This window comes from Photinus pyralis, unplaced genomic scaffold (assembly GCF_008802855.1).
Source record: "Photinus pyralis isolate 1611_PpyrPB1 unplaced genomic scaffold, Ppyr1.3 Ppyr1.4_LG7, whole genome shotgun sequence".
NCBI lineage: Eukaryota > Metazoa > Arthropoda > Insecta > Coleoptera > Lampyridae > Photinus > Photinus pyralis.
Genome location: NW_022170738.1, coordinates 40,313,674 through 40,332,755, shown reverse-complemented (window position 1 = coordinate 40,332,755; position 19,082 = coordinate 40,313,674). Strand labels below are relative to the sequence as shown.

The window sequence follows — 19,082 nt, the reverse complement described above, 5'->3', positions numbered from 1 at the left end:
TACTTTGTGTGCTTCTCTTTCTTTCAGCTCATTGATTAGTTTTGTGTTTAATCAAGCCCGAATTACGACCTATCATATTTTTTTTTAATTTTATCCCTACCCAGGAATATGCCAGGTGTTAATTAATTGGTGGAGGTGGTTAAGGCTGCTGAGTTTTTTAAATTAATAAAATTTACGTACTTGAACGTGCCTTAGAAAAAATATGATTATTTCTTTCAAAGGTTTCGACAGTACTTTAAGAGCTAGCTGATCGAATTTTCCTCGAGAGGCACAAGCTCACCTGCAGCAAGTTTCCCTATTTCTATAGAGTTGTGTGGTGCTATTTTCAAATTGGTTTTTACATCTCGATTTGTAACTAATAATTTTAGACTGTTTGTTTATTTCTAATGGTCGATTTTATGAATCGGCACTTCTCTCTCATTCCAACCAACAACGCACACAAAACTTTTCCGACTCCAGTAAATTACAAAGACATTTCCTTCTCCGTCAGCTCTAATTCTTTACACTACCACATTCGTTTTCTTTGCTCCGAGCCCTTCTTTCATACTGCAAATAATTTTTACCGCTCACAAAGGAACAATGAAAGGCGCACCGCGATCTACGCGAGTTACGGAGTAATTACACGTCACATATAACAGGTTAACAAAGACTCATGTGAAGTATTAAGGTGAGGATTAGAGATTCGGGGAGATCAAAGCGATTATAGTAGGGTTGAACGCCTTTTTATTAAGTACAGAAAAAGGTTCGCATGAAAGATGGTCAGGATTACAAATTGAACCCGCGAGTGTTTAAACAAAATAAGCGAAGCCGCTAAAACGCACATTTCTAATAAATCTTATGAGGTTTTTCAAGTGAATGCTGGAACCGCCCTGCAACATTAAATAAAATACGCAATGGAAGTTGCTATTATTTCATCCAGGTTTCGTGTGAAGTTAGTAAGCATGCAAAAAAGTTGCATATGGACAGGTGAATAAAATTTAAGGGTGTTTGAAACACTATTTGGACTCTTGTGAATGACACTAAATCTTCACTTGTTACTTATCACACCGACGTGTACGGGCGGGGATAAAGAGAATCCTCACGATCGAAATCCCCCACTGTTGGAAGTATGAGCAAAAGAACCAGAGAGTCAGTAGGAAAAGAGAGATATATATAATTTTTGATAAAAAAAATAGAAAACCCCACAGATAACAAAAAAGTGATTTGAGGTGATGGATGAGATCACAAAGTTTGTGGCGGAGAAGAGGATCACAAAAAGAAAGAAACAAAAACAATTAAAAGAAAAGCAACAAAACCCGAAAGGAAGCAACATTAACTTTCTCCTTCATATCCATCACAAATAAGTTTCAGGTCTTTCGCATTCCAAATACCACACTTATGATTGTTGTCGTCTTTAAGCTGATATGTCCACGGCGAGGGGGTAATACATGAGCAAAATGTTGTACGAAAGACTACCAGTTGCCAAAGACTACCCCATGAATACCAGTGACTACTCCAGACTACCACACAGGTGGCAGCGAGATAAGGAGTTGTATCTGGACTGCGACCGATGTTGGGCAAGATCCTTTAAAATTCTAGATCTAGATCCAGATCAAAGATCCGCACCTAGATCAAGATCGTCCTAAAATGATCTAGATCCTTTATAGATCCTCCATAGGTAAATCTGATTTACATGGGTGGATTTGATTCATTATTCGGAAAATGCTTAGGTACTTATCTCATTCTGTGTAACCCCTTCAGGTTTTTCTTTTATCTATGCAAAATTCGCAAAACAGCAAGAAAAATTATGCGAAAAAGTCCTTCTTTGAAAATTATAATAACCGCCTACATCTGAATTACTACTTAAGGCAAAGTGGTGTGCTTACCTACTTAACAATAACGTGTTTTTCGGATAATTCGGGTAGACCTGGCGGCGGCATGCCCATGAATCAGTTGTACCGGGTGAGTCGAGGGATGAGTCAACGATTGCGCGGAGTAACTTAATGCCTTGAAGATAAGACTTTTCGATAGAGCCGTTTGTATTATGATATGGTTGAATATTCTCCACATTGTAAAAATATTTGGAATTATACAGGGTGCGCCCACAAGGTAGGGCGCCCAAATGGTACATTTTTTTAAATAGAACCCCCCGTATTTGAATGCATTTTTGAATTCTACGTGTAATTGTACGTCTTTTTTATTATTTGGTTAATATCCGAAAAACTAGTACCTAGTTTTAAAGATAATTAGATTTGTAAGAAAAATTGGGCATTTGCAAGCGTCAGTATATTGTCAAAATTATTAATTAAATTTTTTAAATTTTAATCTTTTATCCTGGGTTAAGTAAAAGTCAAATAAATACATCTACTATAAAACATTAAAAAAATAGCTTACAGGGTGTTTTTTCTAGATCCAAAGTTACAAAACTTCATATTAAAATCTCACTTTTTTTAAATGGAACACCCTGTATATTTTTTTGTCATCATTTCGCTCCTCCAAAAACCTTTAACTCTTGGTAATAATGTCCTATGCCTATCTCTGATAGTTTTCGAAATATCTTGGTATTCCTGGGTTTTATATTCTAATCTTAAATAAGTTATATGTACTTAATTTACATAATAGTGAGGTGGCCATGCAAAAAAAAGGCAATTTTTATCTGCCTCGATCAAAGCTAAAATCATATTTATTAATTCATTTTTCTAATAATTCGTTTAAGTCTATAAAAACTAGCGAATAAATTTGATAGTAAAAACATAAACAAATATGTTGGTTTTTCTACTTTTTATATTTTAATCTGAAATAAGTTCTAATTTACATAATAACGAGGTGAATTATGAAAAAAAAAATGAAACTAATATCACTGACTGGATGACATTAGGAGTTAAATTAAATTTGCTTTATAGTCAAATGTTTTTACTTATTCTCCAGTTTTTGGACTTAAAATAGTTTAAAAAATAAATTAATCGATATGATTTTCGTTTTGGACGAGATAGATAAAAGTTGCCTTTTTTTTGCATGTCCACCTCACTATTATGTAAATTACATATAACGTATTTAAGATTAGACTATAAAACCCAGGAAAATTCAGATATTTCGAAAACTATCAGAGATAGGTATAGGGACATTATTATCAAAAATTGAAGGTTTTTGGAGGATCTAAATGATGACAGAAAAATATACAGGGCGTTCCAGTTAAAAAAGTGAGATTTTTTAATATGAAGTTTTGTAACTTTGGACCTACCAAGAAAAACACCCTGTAAGGTATATTTTTTATGTTTCATAGTAGATTATTCATTTGACTTTTACTTAACTCGTGATAAAAGATATAAAACCTGGAATCAAAATTTAAGTAATAATTTTGACGTATATACTGACGCTTGCAAATACCCAATTTTTCTTAAAAATCGAATTATCTTTAAAACTCGCTTTAAAACTACTAGCTTTTCGGATATTAATCATATAATAAAAAAGACGTACAATTACACGTAGAATTGAAAAATGCATTCATATACAGGGGGTTCTATTTAAAAAATGTACCATTTAGACGCCCTACTTTGTGGGTGCACCCTATATAATTCCAAATATTTTTAAAATGTGGAGAATATTCAACCGCATCATAATACAAAAGCACTCTATCGAAAAATCTTATCTTCAAGGCATTAAGTTACTCCGCGCAATCGTTGACTCACCCTGTGATGTAAACAATTACCGATACTACCCCCTAAGCTAAACTGCCCGTTGTGCTAATGACTATTCCCACTAAAACCCAAAAACTTGAATGGAACACAGTATTTTATTCTTTAAATATAGACAACGATTTACTCCTCCAATGTTAAAAACATTTATAACGTAAATAATTAAAATTGATCTTTGGATCTACTAGTGGAAGATCTATTATAATATAATCTAGATCTAGATACAAGATCATCTTCTAAAAAGGGTCTAGATCCAGATCTAAGATATATGTGATTATCATGGAAACCTTGGCCTCGACCTAGGCATGTTTTTAAACACACAACACAAATACATTACTACTGATTGAATCGCTACCATCTTTAAAACTAAATCGTCACCTTCAATAACCAGCACTGCAAAAATCAATCGAATTAATTTAAAAAGTATGCGATTTGATAGACAAAATCACAAAAACCATAGTTTATGCCCGAAATACCTACATACAAGCAAAATGGAAAATAATAAAAAAGTTAGTAAATGCTCATAGGAATACCAAAAACTACCACCAGAAAACCAGCGATTACCACTGACTACCATAGGAATACCACAGATTACCATTGACTACCACGGGAATACCAGAGAATACCACGGGAATACCAGTGACTACCAGTCATGTGTACGAAAGATTACCACACCGACTAACCCCTCGGTCCAAGGTGACTCTTTGTAATTATAAACGGACCTATATAGCGAGGTGCTAGTTGAACATCTCTACCACGCAAATGGTAGACATTATGAATTCGTTCAGTTGTTTTTATTTCATAAAACAAATGAAACGAAAAACAATTGAATTTTTTTAAATCGCCTTTCAGTTACATCGATAGAAGACATAAGTTTTGCATGAAATGCGACACTGTAAACAAGTAATTAAAACAAACATCCATTAGAATCATTTATACTACTTAATTGACGTTATAGGAATGCAACCCAACATTACACATTCAAATGGGAGCCAATTATTATTATAAACGACAGAAAAAAAACTCGTTCTATAATTACACTTAATTGTTTATTAATACGATCGCTGACTTTTTCTAATTTTGTCAAACAAGTAAAAATCGGCAGGCAGTCCCATTTAACACAATACACAATTTGTTCAATCGCAGATTATGAAAGTACGTCAGTCACGCCACATTAAATTCAAATTTTGGAAGGAACCTCGATTGCTTTTCGAGTCCTCACTTTGAATTAGTGCACAGAATTTCCTGTTCCACTTTAGAGGATGAGTCCCGGAAAGATTATTAGTATTTATTGTTATAGTGGGTCATTTTGGCTTTAGACAGAACGAGCTCCATCTGGACACTTCGAAATGTACAAATTCAACACTGTATACATTGCGTATATTAAAAAAAGTAAAAACAAATTTACTTAATTGGGGAAACTTCGGAATGCACCAGAAACGTTAGGATCGTCAAGGACCCCACTTGATGTAACGCTCTAAAAATAACAAGCAAATATCATATCTCATTTTCATTGTTTTCGTGAACATTTTTTTCGAGCCAGACAAGTACTTCAGTGGTAATTAAAAGTAATTATTAAAATTATACTAATTGAAAATGTAACGCTTTTAGTTAGCAAACGCTGTCAAATACGCCAAGCGCACCAGAAACATATCAAAATTGCTTTAATCGTGATACATTTCACTTATAATTTTATTAAATCTGAGCAATTCGGGAATATTTCGCTTAATCCCCCGCAGAGTTAGGGGAGGAAAATCGAGATTGATAATTTTTTAATTTAATTTCCTGTGCATCACATTTACAAACGCGAAAAAAATTCGAAAATCTCTTCATTCGATCTTGGATGTTGCTCGCGCGGAGGGAGCTCTAAAGGCAGAAACACATTTGCCTGATGCTACGCCACGCGACGTGACGTGACGTGACGCATCAGATTGTACAATGTGCATATTTTCCTGATGCCACGCCACGCTACATTACCCGAAGCAGTTAAAGTCATACATAAGACAAAAAGGTTAAAGTTCAGTAACAAGATAGACACCGAACGCAATGGATGTACATTCCAATGATTTGTCATCAGACGAATTTGAAGAAGAAATGGAACAGATTGCATCGGCAGTGGTGGTTGCCAAAGAGAGGAGAAAGGATAGGAAATTCTGGGTCCACCAGATTAACCGTGTGCGAGACGAGTTACCATACCTTGATCAATCTTTTGGAAACAGAAGATTATTCCATCAGATTCCAGATGTATTTTCGGATGAATAAAACTGATTTCGAATATGCTGCTATGCTCTACATTTATTATGAACAATATCTTACATCTTAAATGCCATGCCAACCTATAAACATAACAGTTTAAAATTAGAAGTTATGCAAGAGGTAGGAAAAAGTACAAGACGTAGGTAATTATAATGAAGTCAAGTTTGGATTTGACGGAGAAGATGATAAATATTGTTCCTGAGGGTAGGATCTGGTAGGAAATTGCGTATGTGGTATTGTACTTGTTGATAGGATTTGTCCGTAGTTCGAAGACGGTGATGGCGTCGTTCTGTCAAAGGGACTTGCAGGTGCCGATCATGACATGGCACTAGAGCCAGACGAAAATTCCCCTGGGTTTTGGGTTCTGTTTTGGGTAACACTATGTATTTCTCGTATCTCTGCTTCAGATACTAATTTGCAAAGGTTCATCCGTATTGTAGCTTGTGCGAGTGGACTTAACTTCTTTCAGTTTTTGCCATGCTGAGGTAAAACAAGTCTAGTTCATCCATATCTCCAGTTTTTGTAGACCTTTCTTCACGTTCTTGTTTCCGACGCTCAGCATTCATCTTCATTATACGTACCATCTCATGGGCAGGGGATGAATCTACGTTTTTTCTAGTTGTACAGGGCGTCTTTTTTCGAATTCCAGGATGAAAAACTGATCTGAAGCAATTTTTGTGTGCACACTTGTCTGACGCGAGGCGAGCCGATGCCACGCGACGTGATGAATATCTGGTTCTAGGGGATCAGATCGCATCAGATCGCGTCGCGTGGCGTCCCATCAGACAAGTGTGCACGGGTAAAAACAAAATGCATACTATCTTATGGAAAAAAGCATTTCCAAATATGCGACACGTCGCGTGGTATAGCGTCGCGTGGCGTAGCATCAGGCAAATGTGTTTCTGCCTTAAAACACACCTTCTTTATTACATAAAATATAGGAACACGTTCCTCCTTATTGCAGAAAGAATGAATTTTGTCTTGCCTTAATGCAAGCACAAAGTGCAAGCATATGAGACCGAGAGTTAGCGACCGAATTTGCAATTTTCTCTTAATTTATTTAATTAATTTTATTTTGCCTTTATTTTTGAGTATAGGTTAGAACTAGCGTGTAAACGTCTACTATACGTCTGTTGGGCCGTCCGTTCTATTTTTATGTAATTTGTCAAATTTTGACAACACAGCAAACAAAAGTTTATTAATAAACGTGTTGACAGAGTTGGCGCTGCATTACGTCAATTTCAAATTCCAAAATTTAAAATGATCGCCATTTTGTTGTTGTCAATTATTGGTAAAAAAGTGTTGTACAATCCGACTAGCGATATAGAAATTTCTAACATAACCAAAAAAGGTCCATAAGAGCCAAAATGAAAAAATTTAGTTAATTTTGACGAATTTTATTACCCCTATTGCGTTGTCAATCGTAGATAAAGCAACAATTCTCGATGGAAACTTGGGCATTGGCCCAAAATTTAGGAACTACTTAAAAAGGTCCGAATTAAAACGTGTGAATGAGGAATTTATTAGACCCTTGAGGCATGAAGTTCGCTCCCTTTCAATTTCATTACGATTTTCCCACGTCGCAGTTGCAAAATGATGTGTTAATATTAAAAAAAAAAGAAATTAATAACATCATAAATTGCACATGTTTACAATTACTTACATACTTCTTGCGGACAAGAACCTTGTAAGTTAATAACATCATGAATGAATGACATTAATGTTAACTATTCATAGAAAAAATATGTGTAATTACAAATTGCGTGCACGTATACAGGAACACCTTCGAGCTTAAAGAAGTCTTCTCTTTTTCTAATTACAGGATGAGGATAATTTGAAAGTGACGTTGGCGATTCCAATCGATTTGATGATAGGGATCGTCGACGTACGTTTTGATTAATTATTGGTTTTAGTTGCAGCACCGCATAAAATTAATAAATGTCGAGTGCATAATTCAGCAAATAAATTTAGCAACGCTGTATTTGATTGATATGTTTTAACAACCACAAGGAGAACGAGGTCGATAAAGTTGGCACCTCCACTTTACCCAAACCAAGTAAAAATATGCCTACAATTTAGGACTAATTAAAGTGGCTAACCCCATTTTTTACGATTGAAATTTTGTTAGTCGCATCAAAAACTATGAATTAAAGACTAATTTGTATCCAAATTAGATTTTTATTGTTTAAACAATTTGTATTATTTAAACGTCCAAAACGTCAAATGTCATTCCGAAAGTGACAAATATTTAGTAAAAAATCAAGCTGCTATTGCTGAGATAAGGCCCGAAACAATCGAAAATGTACTCAAAAATAAATGTTCAACCGTTGAAAAATATTGAGCCGTTTATTATAGCAAAATTAAATCCCCAATTTTTAAATGGGCACCCTTTTATTATACAGGGGGCCCATTATATATGGAATTATAGTATATATCTTGGTATATATCGACTGTATGCAAAATTGTTCTATATGAAAGTTGTTTAACATTTTATTACCCAGAATAAGGCAGCATTCAGTTGTTTTTATTTCAGAAAACAAATGAGTAACGAAAAACAATTGAACTTTTTTAAATGGCATTAGGCTCATTTAATGGAGATTTTTTTCTCTTTTCGCTGATGTTAATACCTTTATTCAAAAAAATTGAATTGAGGGTACTAAAAGGTCATGGATTAATTAGTTTCCTTGCTTCATGCCTTCCTCGTGTATCGTTTCACACACTAAAGAGGGGTAATATTGTGTTTCACTTCTTACACTGAAAATTAAGCTTTCTTCGGAAAAGATAAGTAAAATTCTGTTAAATCAGCGTTTTCCTATAGAGTCGGCAAGTATCGCCGCCATTGCTTTCCATCATGAAATGGGTGTTTTAAGTCAGCTTAGTATAGAGAGTGCTCTCTTTCCGCACTGTCACAAAGTATAAAGAAAATTATTGTGATATCTCGTATAAAGCGAAATTGCAATAAAGAAAACTGTTAGTAAAATTAGATATTTACGTTAATTTTTGTGCCACTAAACTAATCAATGCCAAAAGTTTACTAAAGGGATTTCCAAAACATTAAATGTAATTTCAAGAACAAACCCTTAAAATCGAGTTTATGCCAGTGCTCGTTTCTTTTGTCAACCCCAAATTTGTACTACTGAGTACTAAGTCTCCTTAACAACCAAAGAGCTGTTGTTGGAGAGTATCTGTCAACTACCCCAGAGTACTGAACCAACCGCGTTAGATCTAAACTGTAGGTTTCCACATCCAGGAAAAATCGCCCCCAGAAAAAGTTCGTTTTAAAATTTGTTGTATGATTTTTGTAAATTTAAATCGACAGAGTTAAAAGAAATGTCTGACCGAGTGTCTGACCTATTACCATTACCATTAAACTGTAAATGAGAGTGTCCATTTAGAACAGGTTTCAGGCATTAAGCACATTGTTGGCAAGGTTGTCACACTCAGAATTTCCTGCATACTAACATAGTTAAGAAGTAAGTTTGGGTGCTCGTTAAGATTAGAAGAAATTCACTTTTAAGGAAAGATGCGTCCAAATCGCAAAAAGTAGGGGACCAAGTATGGAACCATGCGGGACTCCCGACTGCACTGCATCAGCATTTGATTGATTATTTCCCAAGCATTTCTATTAACACAAACAGCAAAAAAAGGTGGAATCGCTTCAGCATTAAGATCTCATAAAATTGACACACGTAGAGAATGATTGCCAGTCTCAAATGCTATAAATAATCAAGAAGCGTCAGTCGAAGCATATCAACAATAAATTGGAGCGAAAGTAAAATGCAAAATGTTCTAAATTGTAGCAAATTATTTATTAGCAAAAAAAACACGTTTTGATCATGGCAATGAAGTTGTAAATTTCGCAGCGATTTCAATGAATCATATTTTGCAATTATAGGGTAAAAACGATATATTTTTAGCATATTTTATCGTGTTATGAATACCTAAGCGATTAACTTGTTTTGCAATTGAAAGTGACGTAGGTTAGAGGGCAGGCGATATCTCGTCACTGTGTGAACCAAAGTCGCTTTCACAATTGTTGAGATAAAATCTGAAAATCCCCAGAAATTGAAAAGTTTCGGAAGTATCGTTGAATAATCTTTGTATTCCTCCCCTCCCAAAAGTAAGTATCTCGAAGAACTTCTGAAGTACTCCAGAACATTTGGTAAAACATCTCCTGGGTTCTCTGGGAAGATAATTGCATTTAAAAATCAGTTTTCCCTAACAAGGAACGGCCAAGAGGCGAGAGAGAGATCTTTGAGTAAATTTTATTATCCGCACTAACAAAAAATAAATGGCACGTTTTCAAACTCATAAATAACAGTATTAAATAGTTTATTCTTAAATCAGATAATTAAAAACAGGGCTATCCCTCTTGAAAATCACTATCACTTCTTTCAAGACACTGGTTTAGTTTTTCAGAAATAAACACACGACACGGGACTGTTTAGATTTCCATTGTGGAACACTGATCTTTATCGACGAGCTCCATTCCATCTCTACCCAAGCCTAGTTCCCTAATAGCTGACAGGTTGATAAAGGCACCTCGCAGGCGATTCTGCCCGAGAAAGCTGGAGTTTCATAAAACCAAGATTGGTCAAAGTTTTCCAACTTATTTCCGTAAAAAAACACTGCAGCTAAGACTGGATCCAGTTTTAGCTGCAGGGTCTTTTTACGGAAATAAATTGGAAAATTTTGACCAATCTTGGTTTTATAAAACTCTTGCACGTGGTCACGCATCGGCGATCTTACTAACTTCCAGTTAGCGACGGCAATTCTTGAAATGCATTTTCAGAAAAGCCTAAATATATCCAATGAAGTTTGGGAATATCCAAAAAGGCCCTTTCTCTTATAATCTCCATGCTGGAATTGATAAAGTCGATACGAAATCTGCTTGAAACTCCCCGAACTGCACCATAATTGAAGTGAATGTCTTGATTTTCGGCATTATTGTTTAACTCTCACCATTTCCATTAATTATGTTGTTTTTGAGAGTATAGGCACATCGACATTTTTAACAGCACTAATTTAGGTAATTGAAACCGAGATTGAAACGTACGTGTGATTATGGGATAAATGATATATTTTTGGTATATTTTATCGTGTTAGGCATAGTTAAACGATTAACTTGTTTTGCAATTGAATTTGATGTAGGTTAGAGGGCAGGCGATATATTGTAATTGGGTGGAACAAAGTTTGGACAGTTGAGCAAACAATTTGTTGCTAGGTCACGGAACAAGAGCAAATCCACAAAGGGAAGCAAATATTCAACCGAAGAGCTTCAGGGCATATGAGCCTCTTTGTAGTTCCCATACCAGCGCATTCTTTGTGCCTTTATCGTTTTTACTGTCTTCTCTACTCAGTATTATTCTCATCTTCGAATTCATCAATCTTATAAATATTTTCTTCCCTAAAATGTTTCCTGATCCGCCGCTGTTAACGTCATCGCCTCCATTCCGAACGTCACGCCTGGTCTGATTGGTACTTTACGAGGTACTCTCATTTTGGTGGGCCTGCTAATGCTTTTGTCTCTCATTATGCTCTTCCTTTCCCACTTGGGCATTGAAATCTCCGAGGATTATAAGCGTGTCGTGCCTCGATTTTCCGTTTCCTCTAACGCTTCTTCGTTTTTGTCCTGCGCCCCTTGAATTACGAGATTATTTCCTCTTACCTCTCTTTCTAAAGCATCGATTCTTCCTTCTTGTTCTTACTTCCTTCACTTCCTGTATTACCTTTGCGTTACTATCTAGTTTAGCGTAATTTGATGTTAATTTCGCATTTGCTTGACTTCTTCCATTTTCTCCCGTTTATACTGTCTCTTCTGCTATCCCAAATTTACGCTTACTCATCTACCAGCTGGAACCAAGGGGCAGCTCCGGTTCAACCCCTCGGAGAGGCTATCCTGACCCGTTGCAATCGCCACTCAGGACCCTACTCCAAATCTTGAGTAGGAATAGAAAAATCTATCACGAACGATCTATCCGTGTCGCACAATAGGTTCGAATAAACACACAATTAATTGATTGAGAATAACAAAAATTTATTCCGCATTAATTGAAAATTTCCTGAAAGGGAAAGAAGCTCGGAAAGAAGCCTACAAAGCTTATTTGGACATAGTACTCCACACGAAGACGGTCGATAATTAAAAATAAGAAAATCTTAAAATTACCTAGTTTTTATTTCTCTTTTAATAATCCTAATAATCTAGTTGTGAATGGCACACTTACCAGAGACACACAAAAGACAGCTTCAGGAAACTTCACTTTATCTGGACTGGACTCAATAACTCGAACTATCTTCATAAACAAGATGAAAAAGATTTTCGGTGGCTGTTCTGACGGCAGAAACTTTTAACTTTCACTAAGTATACAATTCCTCAAGCCATTTTGACATGTTTAGGAGATTATTTTATGGCGAGGGGTTAGTCGGTGTGGTCATCTTTCGTACACATGACTGGTAGTCACTGGTATTCCCGTGGTAGTCTCTGGTATTCCTGCGGTAGTCTATGGTAGTCACTGGTATTCCGAAGGTAATCAGTGGTATTCCCGTGGTAGTCAATGGTAATCTCTGGTATTCCTATGGTAGTCAGTGGTAATCGCTGGTTTTATGGTGGTAGTCTTTGGTATTCCTATGAGCATTTACTAACTTTTTTATTATTTTCCATTTTGCTTGTATGTAGGTATTTCCGGCATAAACTATGGTTTTTGATGATCAAATCGCATACTTTTTAAATTAATTCGATTGATTGTTGCAGTGCTGGTTATTGAAGGTGACGATTCAGTTTTAAAGATGGTAGCGATTCAATCAGTAATAATGTATTTGTGTTGTGTGTTTAAAAACATGCCTAGGTCGAGGCCAAGGTTTCCATGATAATCACATATATCTTAGATCTGGATCTAGACCCTTTTTAGAAGATGATCTTGTATCTAGATCTAGATTATATTATAATAGATCTTCCACTAGTAGATCCAAAGATCAATTTTAATTATTTACATTATAAATGTTTTTAACATTGGAGGAGTAAATCGTTGTCTATATTTAAAGAATAAAATACTGTGTTCCATTCAAGTTTTTGGGATTTAGTGGGAATAGTCATTAGCACAACGGGTAGTTTTGCTTAGGGGGTAGTATCGGTAATTGTTTACAGTACAGGGTGAGTCAAAGATTGCGCGGAGTAACTTAATGCCTTGAAGATAAGATTTTTCGATAGAGTGCTTTTGTATTATGATGCGGTTGAATATTCTCCACATTTTAAAAATATTTGGAATTATACAGGGTGCGCCCACAAAGTAGGGCGCCAAAATGGTACATTTTTTAAATAGAAGCCTCTGTATTTGAATACATTTTTGAATTCTACGTGTAATTGTATGTCTTTTTTATTATATGGTTAATATCCGAAAAGCTAGTAGTTTTAAAGATAATTCGATTTTTAAGAAAAATTGGGTATTTGCAAGCGTCAGTATATTGTCAAAATTATTACTGAAATTTTGATTCCAGGTTTTATATCTTTTATCCCGGGTTAAGTAAAAGTCAAATAAATACATCTACTATGAAACAAAAAATATAGCTTACAGGGTGTTTTTTTGGTAGGTCCAAAGTTGCAAAACTTCATATTAAAAAATCTCACCTTTTTAACTGGAACGCCCTGTATATTTTTCTGTCATTATTTAGATCCTCCAAAAACCTTCAATTTTTGATAATAATGTCCTATATCTATCTCTGATAGTTTTCGAAATAGGTATCTTGGTTTTCCTGGGTTTTATATTCTAATCTTGAATATGTTATATGTAATTTACATAATAGTGAGGTGGACATGCAAAAAAGGGCAATTTTTATCTATCTCGTCCAAAACGAAAATCATATCGATTAATTTATTTTTCAAACTATTTTAAGTCCAAAAACTGGAGAATAAGTAAAAACATTTGACTATAAAGCAAATTTAATTTAACTCCTAATGTCATCCAGCCAGTGATATTAGTTTCATTTTTTTTCATATTCACCTCGTTATTATGTAAATTAGAACTTATTTCAGATTAAAATATAAAAAGTCGAGTAAAAAGTAGAAAAACCAAGATATTTGTTTATGTTTTTACTACCTATCAAATTTATTGTCTAGTTTTTATACACTTAAACGAATTATTATAAAAATGAATTAATAAATATGATTTTAGCTTTGAACGAGGCAGATAAAAATTGCCTTTTTTTGCATGGTCACCTCACTATTATGTAAATTACATATAACATATTTAACATTAGAATATAAAACCCAGGAAAACCAAGATATTTCGAAAACTATCGTTAAAGGTTTTTGGAGGAGCGAAATGATGACAGAAAAATATACAGGGTGTTCCATTTAAAAAAAGTGAGATTTTTTAATATGAAGTTTTGTAACTTTGGATCTAGAAAAAAACACCCTGTAAGCTATTTTTTTAATGTTTTATAGTAGATGTATTTATTTGACTTTTACTTAACCCAGGATAAAAGATAAAACCTGGAATCAAAATTTAAGTAATAATTTTGACAATATACTGACGCTTGCAAATGCCCAATTTTTCTTACAAATCTAATTATCTTTAAAACTACTAGTTTTTCGGATATTAACCATATAATAAAAAAGACATACAATTACAGGTAGAATTCAAAAATGCATTCAAATACAGAGGATTCTATTTAAAAAAATGTACCATTTGGGTGCCCTACTTTGTGGGCGCACCCTGTATAATTCCAAATATTTTTAAAATGTGAAGAATATTCAACCACATCATAATACAAAAGCACTCTATCGAAAAGTCTTATCTTCAAGGCATTAAGTTACTCCGCGCAATCGTTGACTCACCCTGTACAACTGATTCATGGGCATGCCGCCGCCAGGTCTACCCGAATTATCCGAAAAACACGTTATTGTTATGTAGGTAAGCACACCACTTTGCCTTAAGTAGTAATTCAGATGTAGGCGGTTATTATAATTATTATCAAAGAAGGACTTTTTCGCATCATTTTTCTTGCTGTTTTGCGAATTTTGCATAGATAAAAGTAAAACCTGAAGGGGTTACACAGAATGAGATAAGTACCTAAGCATTTTCCGAATAATGAATCAAATCCACCCATGTAAATCAGATTTACCTATGGAGGATCTATAAAGGATCTAAATCATTTTAGGACGATCTTGATTTAGGTACGGATCTTTGATCTAGATCTAGATCTAGAATTAAAGGATCTTGCCCAACATCGGTCGCAGTCCAGATACAACTCCTTATCTCGCTGCCACCTGTGTGGTAGTCTGTGGTAGTCTTTGGCAACTGGTAGTCTTTCGTACAACATTTTGCTCATGTATTACCTACCCCCTCGGCGTGTCGTGCCTCGGTTTTCAGTTTCCTCTGGCGCTTTTTCGTTTTTGTCCTGCGCCCCTTGAATTACGAGATTATTTCCTCTTACCTATCTTTCTAACGCATCGATTCTTCATCCTTCTTCTTACTTCCATCAGTTCCTTTATTACCTTTGGGTTACTATCTAGTTTAGCCTCCTTTGATGTTAATTTCGCATTTGCTTGACTTCTTCCATTTTCCTCCGTTTACACTGTCTCCCCTGCTATCCCGAATTTACGCTTACTCGTCTGCCAGCTGGAACGAAGGGGCAGCTTCGGTTCAACCCGAGGTTCAATCCCTCGGAGAGGCTATCCTGATTCGCCACTCAGGACCGTACTCAAAGTCTCCAAATCTTGAGTACGAATAGAAAAATCTGACATGAACGATCTATCCGTGTCGCACAATAGGTTCGAATAAACACACAATTAATTGATTGACAATAACAAAAATTTATTCCGTATTAAATGAAAATTCAAACAAAATTCCTGACAGAAAAAGAAGCTTACAAAGCTTATTTGGACATAAGTAGTGCTCCGCACGCAGACGGTCGATAATTAAAAATAAGAAAATCTTAAAATTACCTAGTTTTTTCCTCTTTTAATAATCCTAATAATCTGGTCGTGAAATCGAGTCTTCTCTGGAACTAGTAATCGGATTTGAAAACTAAAAAGTGCTGAAAATAATATGAACATATCTTTCGAACTATCTAACGTTTACCACCCCTTCCCTGGGGTGCAATTCATCCACTTCTCAGACTTGAAGTTACGTAAACAATATAAAATTGACGGACTCGGCATTGACTGTTTTGACCACCCTGTATAGTAAAGCTACCGTGACTTTTTAGTTGTCTCAATTCACCTTTGCACAATCGCGAGATATTGGATACCCCTCGAGATACCCTTTAACCTTTCAATCTCCCCAATACGATAAACTCTGTAATAGCCTAGTGCTAGGCTTCCAACCGCTTCGTGATGATTAAAACATGCTTGGTGCCGCTGTTACTAAAAATGACGATGCAATGTAAGTTGCCTTCCTTCAAAAACAACATAATAGAGGTAAATGATGAAAATCAAACAATAAGTAGAGCATTTCACATGACACCATTCTATTAAAAGGTAAGATTTCCAGAATAACTGCAGAATATCAAGCTATTCAAGATTTAAGTAAATTACCTCGTAAATTACGGTACAGTTCAGGGAATTTCAAGCAGATTTCGTATGTCCTTTCGCAATACCAGCATCGAGATTGTAAGAGAGGTGCCTTTATCAACCTGCCAGCTATTACGCACCTAAGGTTCGTTAGAAATGAAATAGAGTTCGTCGACAGAGACACCTTTTTAGAATTAAGAAATTTGCAACTGTTGAATGTGGCTGAGAACAAATTAAAAAGTTTTGACTTTAATTTCTACACCCCTTCGAAATTGTTTAGTGTTGGTATTGACAAAAATAACATAACGAACATATCTGATGAAGTGCTGGACGTAATAGGTCCCACATTATCGTATCTTGTCATAACCGATAATCCTATACAAACAGATGATTGTCCATTCTAATGACATCCGTCATTCTTATTTCAAATGCATGATAACCGAGATGATAACAAATGGCGTTCAGAACATATGACAATTCTGTTTCTATGGAAATATTCTAGAGACCTCTTCCTGATTTTCGTTGCAATGGTGCCTTCTCAGCGGTTGCTATCATGTTGCAACATAGCGATAGCTAGGAATGAGTACCTATACAGTGCTATTTATTAAAAAGTAGACATGGGGATTTACGTGTATTGTTTTCTCCTATGATAAATGACAAAATGCAGATGTTTATTTGTTTTAAAAAGTTATTTTAGTTGCATAAAATTAGGCGCCCTTCAGAAGGATTTTGTCATTTAAAAGTAGACTTAGGGAAAAACCGAGGGAAAAACAATATATGTAAATCCCTCGGTAAATTCCGAGGTAAATTCCTATGTGTACTTCTTAATAAGTAGCACTGTATATCATGGACATACTCGAATTGGACTAGATTAGAGTAACGGAGTGGGTAAACAGATTTATTAGAGAGATTTCATACAATTGGTCCACTTTTTACAGTACCTAGGGAATTTGCCCGGTAATTTGTTTGCAGTGATGAGCAGAAAATTTTGATCAAGGCAGGCTGTGTCCACCATGAAGTTTGAATAAATTTGGAAATCACCCCCGAATTTGTTTGGGAAAATTCTTTCTTTCCGCAACAAAGAGCGACGTGGACCTATACTTTATCCAACAAAAAAGTTGACTTTGGGTTTGTGTCCCCTCTGGCCTGATAAAACTTGTTGGTTTAAACATCATTAACATTCCCACCCACGCTAAAAGTTATGCAAACAAAATCCTTAAAGGCTGGTAGGTAGACTACTTTAGTCTCATTGATTTTCCTTCCTACCTGGCCATGAATACAATTAAGACAAAGATGTATCGTATACGTCAGTAGGAGAGAATTTTCGAGTATTTCAAATGGCAGCCGCCAACAGGTACGGCATTTATAATGAGTCATTTTCGGGAAAAAATGGATCGACTTTTACCTATCGAAAGGCAAAAAGGTTTTGTCTGCAACGGGGATGATCTCTCCCTCATTTACAAACGGTTCAATAGTTCAACCTGTTTCACTTGTAATAACCTAATGCTGCCAGCGAGGCTGCCAGTATCGTCACAGTAGGCATATCTGGGAAAGGTAAACAACCCTGGTACGTCTTTTGTCACCCATTAACCAATCAAATCATCGCGTTTCTTCGCGCCACTAAATTAGTAGCCTTTAACAACAAATTAATAGGAACTTGCATTTCCTAACATAACAAAGATAAAGTAAATATAATCTTGCCGCTAAAATAAACAATAGAAACTGACGTAAGGTCATTGTTTGCTTTTTATCACAACGAATTCCTGATAAGAAATTCCCAGTAAGTAAATTTCCGAAAACATTATCTATCTACCGTCCGCCTTATAAAAGTTAAATAAAACTGAAACCAACCTTTTACTGCAACAAAAAACTTCCTCAGTAAATCCCGAAAAGCTTCATCTTCCTTGCACGTTTAATTATTTACGAAAACAAACAGGAATTCCTCCAATAAAAACGGGGGTTCATTCCATTCACACAATTTTTACACACCCTACGAACAACCCTTTAATATTTAAACGATTTATAACACAGAGTCAACGTAAAACGGCACAGTGCATTAATTTACGTTAATTTTATCGCGTTTAACATCGAAATACACGACGGTTTTTATCATTTTCTTTAAAGGCATCGGAAGACAAAGAGAAAAACGCAAGAACCACACTACAATGTCGTTTCACTACTGCTAAGGAAAGGAAAACAAAATTCGTATAAAGGTAAACGATTCGGTACGTCATCTATCGACGAACGCGACTAATAGGTCCGGTTTTATAGGTTTCCTATCTATTTTTAAACTGTTTACGTCGGAAGTTGAATATTTGCCTTTCAAATCCGTCTCGTTTTGAAGGTTTTAGTTGGGATTTAATTAGTAGGTTGTGTGCAAGCTGTTAATTTTTAAAGTTTGGCGATGACGATTTACCTCGCTGTTAGGCAACACACAATACAATTCCCATGCATATAAAATAATAATATGCGTTTGTCTTCCCATGGTATCTCGTTTTGAGTTTGACTTTAGGTCAGCTTCATCACAACTAAGCCCCATTGTACAAATCCCTCTCTTTGGCAACTAGGTTCAGAGCTCGGGACCCTGTTGCTTCACCCCTCCATGGTTCCAGATATGTGTACCGGGCTGGGGGGGGGGGGGG

At 35.4% G+C, this 19,082-nt stretch overlaps 1 protein-coding gene across 3 annotated transcripts in view; it reads right to left on the bottom strand.

Moving 5' to 3' along the window:
- Window positions 1–18,634, bottom strand: part of LOC116176544 (Ca(2+)/calmodulin-responsive adenylate cyclase) — a 151,405-nt gene extending 132,771 nt beyond the window's left edge. For all 3 annotated transcript variants that reach the window (XM_031495152.1, XM_031495154.1, XM_031495153.1), the window contains exon 1: window positions 18,292–18,634. The gene's annotated coding sequence lies outside the window, so the exon portion shown is untranslated. The remainder of the gene's footprint in view (window positions 1–18,291) is intronic.
- Between the last annotated feature and the right edge of the window lie 448 nt (window positions 18,635–19,082).